The sequence below is a fragment of the Cupressus sempervirens genome, chromosome 8 (genome assembly GCF_028749045.1).
Source record: "Cupressus sempervirens isolate cs-2001-9-10 chromosome 8, ASM2874904v1, whole genome shotgun sequence".
Taxonomy (NCBI): domain Eukaryota; kingdom Viridiplantae; phylum Streptophyta; class Pinopsida; order Cupressales; family Cupressaceae; genus Cupressus; species Cupressus sempervirens.
In genome coordinates this window covers 111,506,804-111,522,032 of record NC_143125.1, presented here as the reverse complement: position 1 = coordinate 111,522,032, position 15,229 = coordinate 111,506,804, and positions in this window count along the sequence as shown.

Below are 15,229 nucleotides of genomic sequence, written 5' to 3'. Positions count from 1 at the left end.
AAATGTATATTGTGGACAATTCAAGATTAAATTTATAGGGAAATCTAGGTATGTTAGTAGTTTTCAAGTTAAAGATATTAGCCACATTGATGAGCTAGTCTGAATTCTTTCAATATTTTTTTTCTTTCTCATGACATTCATTTCTAGTGACATGTGTAATCATGCTATTTATCCATGGAGTTCACGATGTATAGTGGATAATTTTTAGAACAATTTATAATACTCAAGTTAGCTTGGTTGAATTTCTTGCAAAGGCTTAATGTATTAGTCATTGTAATAGGGATGATAAGGGAAAATAAGGTGGACTGAAATAGTCTAGGGATAATTACATGTGTACTTCTTTCAAGATAAGTATTTCTTGAATTATCATTATTTTCTTCACAAAATTCTATTGTGAATATGTTGTTTTTGGTGGAGAAGATTTATGGGAGATCAAATAAGAAGTCTAAGTTGAAAAGAATGAGAAGATCAAAGTCAATGAAGATGATTTTTCATACTCAGTGAGCTACCATAGATTGAATTTATTGTAATTCCATTCATTAGTCAAAATAACATTGCCATGCTCTTCCCATTTTCGTAAATCTCAACAACAAAAATCTATATTTGTAGGCACACAACATCTCTAGACCACCCTTTCATGCAAGGCACTCTTAATGCCTAAATGACAAATGATAACTTATAAGGTGGCCTGGTATAATCCAAAATAGTTGGAAAGGGCTAGTAACCACAAACAAATATGAAGGATCATGAGATTTCCACTTTCAATTCATGGGAATTCATCAAAGGGTTTTTACAGTATAGTTGTATGTGTTAGAGGTTCCAGGTCCATGGGAATTCATCAAAGGTTTTTTATAGTATGGTTTATGAGAACATAAACAAAACAAAACAAACATATAAATAGAAAATATACAACTGCCATCTACATATCATTTCTCATCTTGATAATGAATCTAATAGATCACAAAAAGTGAACCAAAACATTCATGTCAAAATCATATCCAGTTATTTTCTGATAGCCTTTTTACCACCATATGGATTACAAACAATGGTAGTTATTCTCTTGCCATATGCCCTGATGATGAATCATAGAATTTGATCCAAAACATAGGCAAAATTTTTTCTAGATGGTCTAATACAAAAGGGAAAAAAATCTTGAAATCATAAGGACTATGGAAACTTCACAAATTTGATATTAACTCTTACCCATTATTTATCTCTGTTGCACATAACTATATGATTGGTAGACCATCAATTAGATAGTATGCATCTTATTAGATATCAAGTACTAGTGTAGCCAGACAAAATACATTTTAGACACCTATAGGTACAATACTAGTTTAGCGTCCTATAACTTAACTACACTGTACTATTAGGAGAGTGCTTCGTTATCATTAGCTTGTGTTTCTAGCATTGAATGTGATGCTTATTACTTTTAGGAGAGTGACCATTATAAAATTCTTGCAAAAATTTTCAAAAAAATTGTACTTGTCATTGCACTGACTGAATATCATTTATCACCTATACTGCTAACACATACAACTATGGTACATGTAGTTGAGCATTACTATATTTTCAAGACATTAATCCTAGTATCTTCTATGAGTGAAAAGGGTCATAGAATAAAAAAGCAATAAAATAAGATTCAAGTCAAAGAGTTGAGCCATGGGAAATGCACAAAGATTAATGACTCAAGTTTGCCAGTAGTTTAGAATCATTTTCATGTTGTTTCCAGCCAACAATTTTCCTGCATTTCATTGTTTTCAAATTAAAACTCTTTAGGATGAACAAATACATTGCTTAGTATATTTTTTGTATTTCTTATATCTACATCATGGTTCCCAAAATGTAGATACTCAATTGGTCTCTAATATATGAGGTGCCAAATCTCTACTCCACAAAAAGGTAATGACTCCCAGATTAATGACTTTAGAAAGTTAGGGCATATGTTAGGAAACTAAGAGGTAGGAGTACAAAATATAGCTATAAGTGAAGTTATAAGCACACTATTTATATCTTATGTAGGATTTATGACTAGATTGAGATATATATAGTTGTATACGGGCATTCTATGTGCAATCAACCACCACAATTTATTAGATGCACAAATTTTAGAAAGCATTTATAATAGGGTGAAAGAAATTGTGTCAGCATATGAATTACATACCTTTCATCAATAGATAGATTAAATTGAGCTAGTTGAAATTTTTGATACTGAAGTTGAACCCTAAATTTGCTCATTAATGTACTAGTCGTTAATACTATTGCATACCCTTTCAAATTTGTTGGTGTACTTTCTTTTGGATGCTCCCCTTTCTCCTTTGCATCCAAAATGAACTCATTCCAGTCCCTCACTAAAAACAAAGGGAGGACACTCGTACTTCGGGTTTAGGATGAGACTCTTTCTATATGAGTCCCTCACAACCTTAAGATGTCTAGAAGCTTTTTGTAACAATTTCTTATGGTAAAAAATATTACTACCAAACTCATGCTCTATATCTTTGATGAACTCATATTTTAAATTTTGATCTTGGAAGTTCCACCTTTTAAGAAAAAACACAAAATTGTTAGATATAGCTAGTATAAGAAAAGACCCGAATGAAAGGAAAAATGTTGCACCAATTAATGATATGAAAAAAAATAGTGGGATAAAATTAGTTCAATTATGATGTTCCACCTTTTATGTATGGTGGGCCCAAATCTTCACAGCGTGAGGTCATAAAGCCTCCTATAAAATGTATCATTTCTTGCAAAAAATGTCATGGGATAATTAATAGTAAGAACCATTAAACTGAATCATGTGAAGAATACTTTTCTTAGTAAATAAAAAATACATAAAATGAGATACATTTAATCTTTTTAGTGATCTATTTCAGGGTTGGAGGGTCAACTTGACCAAAATTGACCAAAAAAGAAGTTTGGAAAAAAATTTAAAATGTCTAAAACTAGTCAAACTCTACCAAGGTTTTGTTGCTGATGTTTTGAAACTAAAAAATGTATTCTAACTATATTAATCAGTATACCTTGAAAAAATATATAGTTCATAATACATATAACTTGCCATGACCTTCATTTTTTGTCATTCTTAATTGATGTTGTCACTGATCATACCTAGGATATTATGGAAAACAAATATTGCTAAAATAGACAGTGAAGTTGAAAGTGAGTACTCTAAAACTATAACAGCCAATAGAAATGATGTTGGAAATCATTGAAAACTAAACATTGAATATGAAAGAAGACTCCCACTTTTGGTTCTCTATAGAAAAATTGGTTAGTATCTTCTACTAAAAGCATGAAATTACAATGCACCAAATTACTAAACTAGAGAATTATTGGTATAGACAAAGGTCATTGATAATTCAAATGATCCTACCAAACCCCTAATAAAAAGGAATTCTAGAATAATTAAACAACTTGCATAATATAACATACTAAAGAAGGTCATGAGGCATCACTCCACATCGAAAGCCCTTGCATTCACCACTTCCTATCATGTTTACATCTTGCAAGAAAATCCTTATTACAATATAAAAATAATTATTTAAAGTACCTGGAATCTTGGGACATTTCAAAGGCATTGATTCACTATTGTCAATCAACAACGATTTCTCTGTAGCTCCCATGCTAGAAACATGGGTAGCTACAAGAAATGATAATGAATTATCACCGATACATGCACTATGATCTGCATCTAGCGACGTACCAAACGGTGCATCTCCTACCACAAAAATAATAATACACTATGTGATGCACCCAAGATTAAAGTACAAATTATCAACTCATAATTAACAAAAAACCAAATATAGAAAAATAAGGATTTACCAGTTGGTCATCCCCTTGTTGCCGACACTACAGTCAAAAATCTCGTATGAGTGTCCGTCAACCTTGTAGGAGTCTCCTACATTGGATGACCTGAACAATACATTGTTAGAAAAGACATTCTGAAATAATAAAAGTAAGAGTTAAGTTAAGAAGTTTTGAATGTTTGAAATAAAAAAATTCTTCTCACTTGTCAACTAAAAGATTATTTTACTAGTGGCAGTCAAAGTTCTGCTACTACCGACCTCACCATGTTGTCTTTCAAGTTGTGGATCAGTTGCCAAAAAATCTTGTATAACAAGAATTTAGTAGTTAAAGTTTCTTACAACTCTTTAAAAAAATTGCATCAATAAAGTATTTTTGCATATATTACATATTTTACTTCACATGAAAATAAAAGATTATAAAATATAAATCTTTATTGAACTTTTGTTGTAACTAAAGATTCATTAGTGCTTACTTCATAATGACGAGCTTGCACTCTCAAATTTGATAGCCTCTTCATCATCTCCTCGGATTCCATATTTGCCTCATCCAAAATTTTCATTATTTCTAAATTAATTTTTAAAAATTTTCTCTTCAGCATTTTTGTTACATTGGGAGTTTCGGCAATATCCTCATCAGAAGGCATAGCTAGTGATTTGGTACTTACTACTGGTGCTTTACCCTTATCTTAAACATCAAATTGTGAGAGGAATATCAGTAAAACTATCATAAAAACTCAAAAACTATAAATAAAATAACATAATAATATAACATCTTTCAACTATCTAATTTGTAAAATTTCAATAAGGTTTACCCTCACTGAAGAAGGGGTGGAAGTAGTATCCTGGTGGCCTCTATCATCTGTTGGATCCATATATCCTGTCACAAAGATTAAACATAAAAAATTCAGCTAACTGAAAGCAATAGATAGCAAAAAAGAACTTATTAACAAAATGGTATATAGTACTTACAACCCTCATGATAGTAACTTTGTTTGTATCTATGCAATTTAAATGGTAATCTATTAGTAGTTCTTCCCCTGCACTTATTGATTTTATTGCACAAACAAAAACTTCATTCCCCTCATGCACCTCAAATATGCAATTGGGTTGTTTACTAGTTGAGGAAGGTCATGTACTATTTATAAAACTTGCAATATTACCTATTGCTTTTGGTCTCCCATCAATGTACATAGAAAATCTTTTACTTTGATCATTTTCTTTCCATTGTATATAATTAGCTGATAGTGCATACCTACGCATACTTTTTTATATATCGAATAATCCACATCCAATCATTGTAATTGTAACATGGACCGACATACTTGAACAATTTGACAACTTTTTTGTTACATACCTTTATCCCATCCATTGAAAATAGGCCCAAACCATGTAGTGAGGATGGAGCAATGTAATATATCCTCTCATTAACACAAAAATCTGTGTTAATTGGAGGTAGCTCATTGGGTACCCATTCTTTCTCAATGTGTGTGTATTGAAAGGGCACTTTGATGTCGCCTTTGGTCTCATCTCATAAAAACATGACCCCCCATTAGCAAATAAAAATCGCATGCATTTATCAATTTTTTTTCTAATCTTTAAACCTCTAGTTGATCTCACTATTTTAGTCATACTACATGTAGAGCTTTCATCTACCATTTCCTCATTTCCCTCGTTCGATGTAGATAGATCTAATAAGTACCTATTTGGTGGGTCTTGCAATCCATCAAATGGAAAGTGAAAGTGACAAATATAAAATGTAGTAAGTTGAAAGTGATTATACAATTATATTTCTATATGGACCTTCTTTTCCTATATATACATTATATGATTATATAATGTCTATTTATAACATATGTGCTCAATGATAAACAAGAAGAATATAAGAAATTATTTCTATTTATTGACTTATACCTACTGATCCATGTCACTGTGCACGATCCACGCCAAATGGGTCAAATTTACTGCATATGTTAATCATTTATCTTAAGTTAGCTAAAAATTACATGATACATGTAAACAATAGGCAACATTAGACATGATACGCATATGTTGTAATCATTAGAAATGAACACAATAAATATGTAATCAAATTTCCCTCATATGTTAATCATTTACCTTAAGTTAGCTAAAAATTACATGATACGTGTATGCTACAAATAACTTAGAAGACAACATGAACAATATGCAACATCATAAACATGAACAAATTTCCCTTATATATGGAATGCAAGATCGTCAATAGAAGGGGTGATGATGTACCTATAGTCAATTGACTATTTGCAAAAAGGGTCATAATCAGACACAACATAAACATTGGTAACTATAAATAAGATATGTTGTAATAATTAGAAATGAACACAATAAATATGTAATCAAATTTCATACATATGTTAATCATTTATCTTAAGTTAGCTAAAAATTACATGATACGTGTATGCTACAAATAACTTAGAAGACAACATGAACAATATGCAACATTATAAATATGAACAAATCTACCTTATATATGGAATGCAAGATCATCAAAAAAAGGGGTGACAATGTTTGTAGTCATTGATTATCTTCATCATCATTATCATCATCATCATCATCATCATCATCATTATCATCATCATCATCATCGCCATCATCACCATCATCATCGCCATCATCGCCATCATCATCGCCATCATCACCATCATCACCATTGCCATCATCATCATCATCATCACCATCATCATCATCATCATCACCATCACCATCATCGTCATCACCATCATCTTGATCTTCATCATCTACTTCTTCATCATCTTCAATATCTTCTTCTTCTTCCATAACATTATACTTTATTGGCCTTCCTCTTGGATCATGTCTAACAAAAAATGACCAACGCTATTTATGTGGAACCTCTGAGAAAAACACTTGCTCACATTGACTTGGAAGAACATAGGGGATCATCTCCAACTGGCTCAAACAACCTTGTATTGATCATTGTAAATCCATTATCATGTTGAATAATTATTCTATCTGGATCATTTTAAGTTAGTCGTAACCTATACCATTTGATGATGAATAGAACTACTTTGAAGGTGTTAAATTCACACTTAATTATATCATTTGAGATGCCATAATATTGATTTTGAGATTGTTGAGGATGTATGTCATTTTTAGATGATATATTGGTGACCTTGAAAATTGTAGTTATCCCATAATCACAAGTTTTCTTTGTGTCATCCAACCTTTTTATGTAAAATTTGTGGCCATAATAGTACATATCTTTGTGGTGCTTGACTTGCAATTTTTGAGGTTTGTGTAAATTATTTGCATCATGAGTTGATACAAAACATACATCGAGTTATGATCATTAATAAATTTCTACGTACCTCTCCACCTCTTAAACCCTTTACTAGATCAACTACCATCGGCATAATATTGGAATCTCTATTACGATGAGCTTCTATAACCAATGAAGCAACACCTTCCCATGTTAATGAGAAACCATTTTGTTGACATTGTTCAATCCATTCCATCATCCAATCAAAATTATTCACAATATACAAATGTATTGCATCCCACTCTCGACCACCTATTTCAAAAAAAAAAACACCAAATTTATAAGAATTAATTAACTATAATAACATCTTAGATTTATCTCTCACTTTCCTCAATCTACCTTTGCCCATCAAGTACTCCCCTTCAAATTTGTTAATTGAGTTGGGATCCCAAATATGATCTACATGGATCTTTGCTACAAACTTAGGAAGATATTCACTAATGTACACCATGGTTTGGTATACCATATATTCCTCCACCATAGAACCCTTAGGATGTGCTCTCTGTCGAACCAAGCCTTTCAAAAATTTCAAATGCCTCTCAACCATCCACATTGACCTGGTCAGTACAAGTCCACACAATTCAATCTCCTCAACTTGATGTATGAGGTAGTGTTCTTGTGCATTAAAAAAACTTGGAGGAGACACTTTTGCATTTCACACATCAGAAGAGGAATTTTTCTCTTCCAATATTTAATATCTTCTTTATTGATTTCTTTAGATGAAAACCACCTCATGTATTTTCCAAGATCATATATAACCTAGTTGACATTGTTGGCGAAATGGTGTGGCGGAGATAGAGGTAGAATGTACTGCAATATTTGTAAAATGATCTTGTCAATATTTTATAAAAGAATGCAATTAAAACTACATGCAGTATATAAATATATAGTGAATACAAAATAACATGAATTGCCTTAATAAATGTATGCCAATCATGTGTTTTCAACCTTGGCCCAATTTCACTTTTCTTTGATATGAGATTGTTTATGTTTGCAACAAATCTTGTGGGAAATTGTATTTTTTTTTATGACTTCTTTTATAGCATTGCTCTGCTGCTCTAACAATAACCAAGAAAGGGCACTTGTATCAATCTGGTCTCCATTGTTATTTGATCGAATGCCATTTTTCATTGCATGGTTGGATTCTTCAATGTCACTACAAGTTTTGACAATTTGATCTTTGTCACGCCTTCCATCCAAGATTTTCCATAATGTCTCTATTACATTCTTTCCAATATGCATAGGATCAAAAAAATGCACAATTGGGAGTTGCTCATAGTATGGCAACCTAGTAAATTACATAGGATAAATTTTTATTCTTTTTGGAAGTTGGTCATTGATGCCTTGATGACCTTCACAAGCATCAATAACATCATCAGTAAACAAAACACAATATTAAAATATAAATTTGAAACAAAAACCATCAGATTGAATGACATTACCTCAATGATTTATTTTATTGTATGCCAATTTCCATAGGTGAGGTGTCATTCTCTGTGGCTTTGACGTAGTCTCTTCTTTCCCATTGAAAATATATTTTTTTGTATTTTGGTACTTATGATTTCTATGTAGAAAGTGTCTATTCTCATCGAACACCTACTTTCTTAAACTTTTTGAATGACGAAATTTCATCTTTGGACCACAAACTAGACATGAAAATTTTCCCTTTGTCTAAAGACCTACAAGATCGTGTATAATTGGATTAAATGTGTTAACTTTGACATACCAAAAAGAGGTGTCAAGAAGAGAACATACCACAAAAATGTGTTAGCCTAGGGGCATTGTGTATTGTCCATACAAGCATTGCATGAAATTGAATTTGTCTTTGTCCTATTGGTCTACAGATGTCATACATAGTAACCCCATTCCATAACACCATCAACTCATCGATAAGCAGTTCAATATATACGTTGATATCTTTAACTTGGTACTTACCTAGTTGAATGATCAAAAAAATTACATAATTATTACGACCATTTGATGGATTAGTAATAATAAATTAATTTAGATGACCACTAAATCAAAAAATACCTAGAACAATCAGTGTCAACATTATGTTCTCTCTCTTTATGGACAACCAAAGAGGTATGTTATAGGCCATACTGAGTAAGTAGATCTCATCTCTCCAAAAGGATTGACATCATCTGCTACCAATGAAAGCTTGAGATTATGAGGTTCTTCTTTAAAGTGTTGCCATTTTTTCTCTATTTCCTTAAATGCCGAACCATCTAGAGGCATTTGCATAATGTCATTTTGACTTCTATTGTGTGCATGGTAATCCATAAATTGTGCCAAGCTATTGCACCTGAATAATCGTTGTAGACATGGAATAATGGGAATATGTCGAAGAACCTTGCGAGGCACCTTTTTTGTTAATCAATCTTATTGATATCTACTGATATGACAAGTAAGGCATTGTGTTGCAAATTCATGTTTTTTATGATATATAATATGATCATTCAGACATGCATGTATTGTTTGATACTCCATTCCAATATCTTTCATGATGGTAGATAATTCTCAGTACGAGTGAGGTAGAATGTTTGATGGTGGTAACAAGCACTCACCTATCAACCTACGACCAAAAATATAACTTTTTAATTTAAAGAATATTAATTGCTACATGAACCCAATGTTAATTGTAAGGGAACTATGAGTAAAATAATGAAAGAAGATGGCATACCTTAACATACATGTCATTGCTACATTGGATAAACCATTCATAACCTTCAAGTTCACCCACAGCAATACAGTGGCAAGAAGAGTTGTTTTGGAGCCTTCATATAGGGACTACTGTGCCTTCTCAAGTAAAGGTACATCAAGCTCTACATCTACATCATCATCATCATCTTGATCATCGTGATCTTCATTATCCTAGTCTTCTTCCATGGTATCATTACCTTCTACTTCAATATTCACACCTCCATGTTCCCTTGTTTGGAAATTTGCATTCTCCAAATTGTCATAGTCCATAACATGAAACTCAAGGATGTTGACCTATATGAAAATGATGACCTTATATTAACCATGACCATAATTTCATCATCAAATCATGTCTTATGTAATTTATAAACTATTAAAATACATACCAATGCACGATATTTGTTTCCCCCTTCAATGTGACCATGTTGCCTACAATGTTGCTCAGCTGTTGTGATTAGATATCTTTGAGTCTTTAAGCCCTTACACATTTTGCAAGGACAATAACATTTTACATCACCTTTTATTTTAAAGTTAGACCACAGTCTAGCAATTGTCTCCCTATTTTTTTGTGCATTGATATCGTCAGACATGGTCTTTCTTGAATGGAATGACTCATTGGTGGAAGAAGGATGATTTTTTTGCAACCTTTGGATGGAGTAGTAAGAGGAAGACACATATAGAAAGGAGTTGGGTCTATGAACCAAGTAGGAGTTAGGACATGCTGGAGTGGGGTCAGCCCAAGATATTTTAGAATCTTGAAGAACCTAGTAAAGGGTATCTAGAAAGGTAAAAATAAACAAGTATTTTTACAGCTACAAAGGAGGAATCGAGAGCATTATAAATAATGAAGAAGAAACTTAAATCCATATAGCTTCACCTCTATTCACAATTTGACCTTTCTTCTTGTGAAATATGACAATATACAAAATTTCTAGTCACATTTTCACTTTAAAAAGAACACCAAATATACCTTTGCTACAGTATTTTCTTTGGATTCTTCGCTACCAGATTCTTCAGAACTGCAAGCTCTTGTGCAGAAAAAAGATGAGATTACTAAGTAATTTTTGATGGGCAATATTTAAAAAAATCAACTATCAAAAAAGCAATTTATGAAATTCAGTTTCTTTATTGTGTACTGAAGACTTAGCAAGATGTTTCCATGTCTATCTATAGAATGCCTATTTGCATGGTTGTTTGCAAATAGTCTAGTATGGTGCCACTTTTGAACAACAACATGTTAGAATTATTTAGAATAACTGAGAGGGGGGTGGGGGGGGCGGGGGTGGTTGAATCAGTTATCCAAGGTCCAAATTCCCTATTAATACTTTTTCACTACTTTTAATGAATCCATACACTTTTCATCCATCCAAACTTTAAATCAACCATATTAGCGAGTTACAGTAAATCAACATGCAAAGATAAAACATGCAAGATCAACACATGACACAATGATTTACGTGGAAACCAAATTTGGGGAAAACCACCAGTAACATGCTACTTGATTCTCACTCTTCTGAAGTGATGCCCTGTTAAAAGCTTGCCCTGTTAAAGGCTTACAACACACTATTAAATGTGACCTTGTTAGAGGATTTCACCAAATTGTTAGGAATGGGCCTGGTTAAAGGACTTTAGAACATTCACTTGGAATGTCACCCTGTTAAAGGATTTATCTCATGGCTATTAAACCAACCTAAGTCCAGAGGATTTAAACTTTACTATTACAATTGCTAGAAAGTAACGATAATGGTCTTTTGATCTGATATAACTTACAACATACTTTGCAAAATTCAGATCACACTTTTAGTTCAATCCTAATGCATGGCTTCAATCACTTCAACTCTGACTGCTTGACTTCTTCTCAAGCTTCATCTCCTTGAGTCTTCTAACTCATTGTACCAATGCATCCATATCAAGGGTCTTCTTATTGAAACGGATTCACTATGTTCTCTTATCTTCTTAGCACCTCCTTCAACATTTCATGCTTTCATGCTTGACTGCCTCTCTCTCTCTCTTTTTAACTTATGACTCCTTAAATAGAAATTTTATTTGCCTTTGCCACTTATTTCTCCCTCTCTAATTTTAGGGTTTCGAATGGATTAGGTAGGATACAATGTATCTACCTCATATCTTGTTCTTATCTTCAAACTTCATCAGTTGTATCCTTAAAACATTTTACATGGTGTTCTGTGCCACCAACTCATCATTCTTATCTTACATTTAATTTAAAAACTTCTAGATAACAACCTTGTCAGCTTAGATCTGGCGAATCTTTGATTTTTAAAATAATGCAGCAACTCGACATTATTGATTTACTGGTGCTCAGCATCTCTGTGTTACTCGGCACTATTGGTTTTACTCAGCACTTGAACTTGCTTGGCACTTGAAGTTTACTCGGCACTTGAACTTGAACTTGCTTGGCACTTGAAGTTTACTCGAAACTTACTAAGAATTTTCTCTACACATACTAGCTTGCTTGGCTCCTTCTCTCTAATGAACTTAGTTGAGCTTTACAAATGTCTTAGCTAAAACCTTACATCTTTGATATGTTTCAGTGTGCCCATTCTCTGTATCTTATAGTATGTCATCAAATACACTTTTTCATCAATAGCTTAGTTGATCCTTGTACTTCATTACAACATCATAACTTCAACCTTTCTCTAGGTGTTCTAGTTACATCTTATTGATTGCCTCCTCCTTGACAATCAACTAATTGATAGTATTTGGATCACTAAAGAAATTGTCATTCTTGCAGGTAGCAAGTTTGACATCAATGACAAAACAATGATTGAGAACATTCTTTACCAGTTCCATATATCATTCCAACAACTTTTCTTATGATCATTTCAATCATTTCCAACAATCTCCCTCTTTGGCATTGATGGCAAACCAAACTGATCAATTGATCAACTTAGTTACCACCAAGATCGTATACGTTGTCTGCTATGTTTCTTTGCTACTGCATCTTTTACTACTGATCTCATATATCTCCCTCTTTCATATATATCTCCCTCTTTCTTATATATTGATTAGGTTTCTACACATCTCTCCCTCTTTGAAATAAATGCCAAAGATGTAGCATCTTTATCATGCTAAATATGAGCTTTGGCTTCTTTTTGTTTTCTCCCTCTGTCACCATGCTTGTGACTAATTTGGAGTTTCTGCTCCTGTTGTCATCCTTTGCATCACTCTTCTGATATTTCAATGATTTATTTCTGTTGATGCAGGGTAGCATCCTTGTTGGTTTAAACTACTTGAGTTAGGGGTATTACCCCCAACTTGCCTCTAAGACATTCATAATAATCCTTGGGCAATGGTTTCGTGAAGATATCTGCAGTTTGTTCCTTTGTGTGAATGTATTCCAACTTCACTTGTTTGTCTTCTACCAATTCTCTGACATAATGATACTTGATTGCGATATGCTTGGTTTTCGCATGCATCACTGGATTTTTGGATATGTTTATAGCACTTGTATTATTACAATATAATATCATAGGTTTTTTTACCTCTTCTTTCATTCCTTTCAATAGATGTGTGAGCCATACAATGTTTGTGCAATTGACTGCAGCTGCTACATATTTTGACTCTGCAGTGGACTGGGATGTACATGTATGTTTCTTGCTAGTCCAGGTAACTAGCCTTTTGCTTAGAATTAATGCACCTCCACTTGTGCTTTTTATATCATCAATGTTGCCTCCCCAGTCTACATTTGTATATGCATTGAGCTCAAATTTTTCATTTTTTTTGTAGTATAGACCAAAGTTATCAGTTCCTTTAAGATATCTCATTATTCTTTTTACTACTATGAGATGATTTTCTTTGGGATTAGCAGAGAATCTAGCTACTATTCCAACTACTAACGCTATATCTGATCTACTATGTACAACATATTGTAGTTTTCCAATCATGGATCTGCACATTGTTTGATTAACTTCAGTTGATTCATCATTTTTGGAAAGCTTATTTCCTATTACCATTGGTGTGCTAACTGGTTTGGATTCCTCCAATCCAAATGTTTTAAGAATCTCTTTTATGTACTTTGATTGTGTCACAAATATACCATATTTGAGTTGATGTACTTGCAATCCAACAAAGAATTTGATTTCTCCAAACATAGACATCTCAAATTCATCTTTCATTTTGTCAACAAAGCCTTTGCAAAGCACTTCCTTTCCACCAAACACTATGTCATCCACAAATATTTTAGATACAATAATGTCTTTATATTCTTCTACTTTGATGTACATGTTGTTGTTATCATCAGTTCTTTCAAATCCAATTTGCACTAGATACTTGTGAAGTCTCTCATACCATGCTCTAGGTGCTTGTTTCAAACCATAGAGTGCTTTATGTAGCTTACACACCATATCCCTGTTGTTTTCATCAAAAAATCCTTTTGGTTTTTCAATGTAGACTTCTTCTTCTAGTATACCATTTAAGAAAGCAGATTTTACATCCATCTAATAGACTTTAAAATCTTTGTATGCAACATATGCAAGTAAAGTTCTTACTCCTTCCATTCTAGCAATAGGGGCAAATGTTTCCCCATAGTCTATTCCTTCTTCTTGAGCATAACCCTTGCATACTAGTCTAGCTTTTTTTTTGGTAATCTCACCATTCTCATCTAGCTTGTTTCTGAATACCCACTTGGTGCCAATCACATTCTTGTTAGTTGGTTTAGGAACCAAACTCTAGGTTTTGTTCTTCTTTATTTGATCAATCTCTTCTTAAATAGCTTTGTACCAGTCATCATCTTGTAATGCACCATATACTGTCTTGGGTTCAGATTTGTTGATCAGACATGATTCATGTCTTAGTTTGTTCCTTGTCATTGGTCTTGCATCTTTGTCACCAATTATCTGTTTAGCAGGGTGATGTCTTTTTACATATTTGGATAATCTTGGCTCTGTCCTTGTTTCCATGTTCAATCTTTCAGTTTCAAGATCACTATGCATTTCGTTGTCAAGTTTTTCTTCATCATGTGTACTGTCTTCAAAATTAGATTGTGCATTTTCTTCATTCTACAACTCGGCTTCTGAATGCAACTCGGCATTCACTAGTTGTGACTCAGCTGAAACTGATACTTGTTGTTAATTTTCAATTTGATTGAAATCATCCTCATCAACAGTCATTCCTTAATAAGAATACAAAAAGGTTCTGTACTCTTCCATTTTCTTTGGTACTTTAGGTTGGACTTCTGTGTGCTCATCAAAATTTACATTTGCACTTTCCACAATTTTGTTAGTGTTAATATTCAAACACTTATATGCCTTACTTTTAGTGGAGTAACCAAGAAATATACATTCATCACTTTTTGCACAAATTTTCCATTTCTAGCATCTTTAAGGATAAAGCATTTGCAACCAAACACTTTGAAATGTTTTACATTGGGTGAGTGACCATACCATAA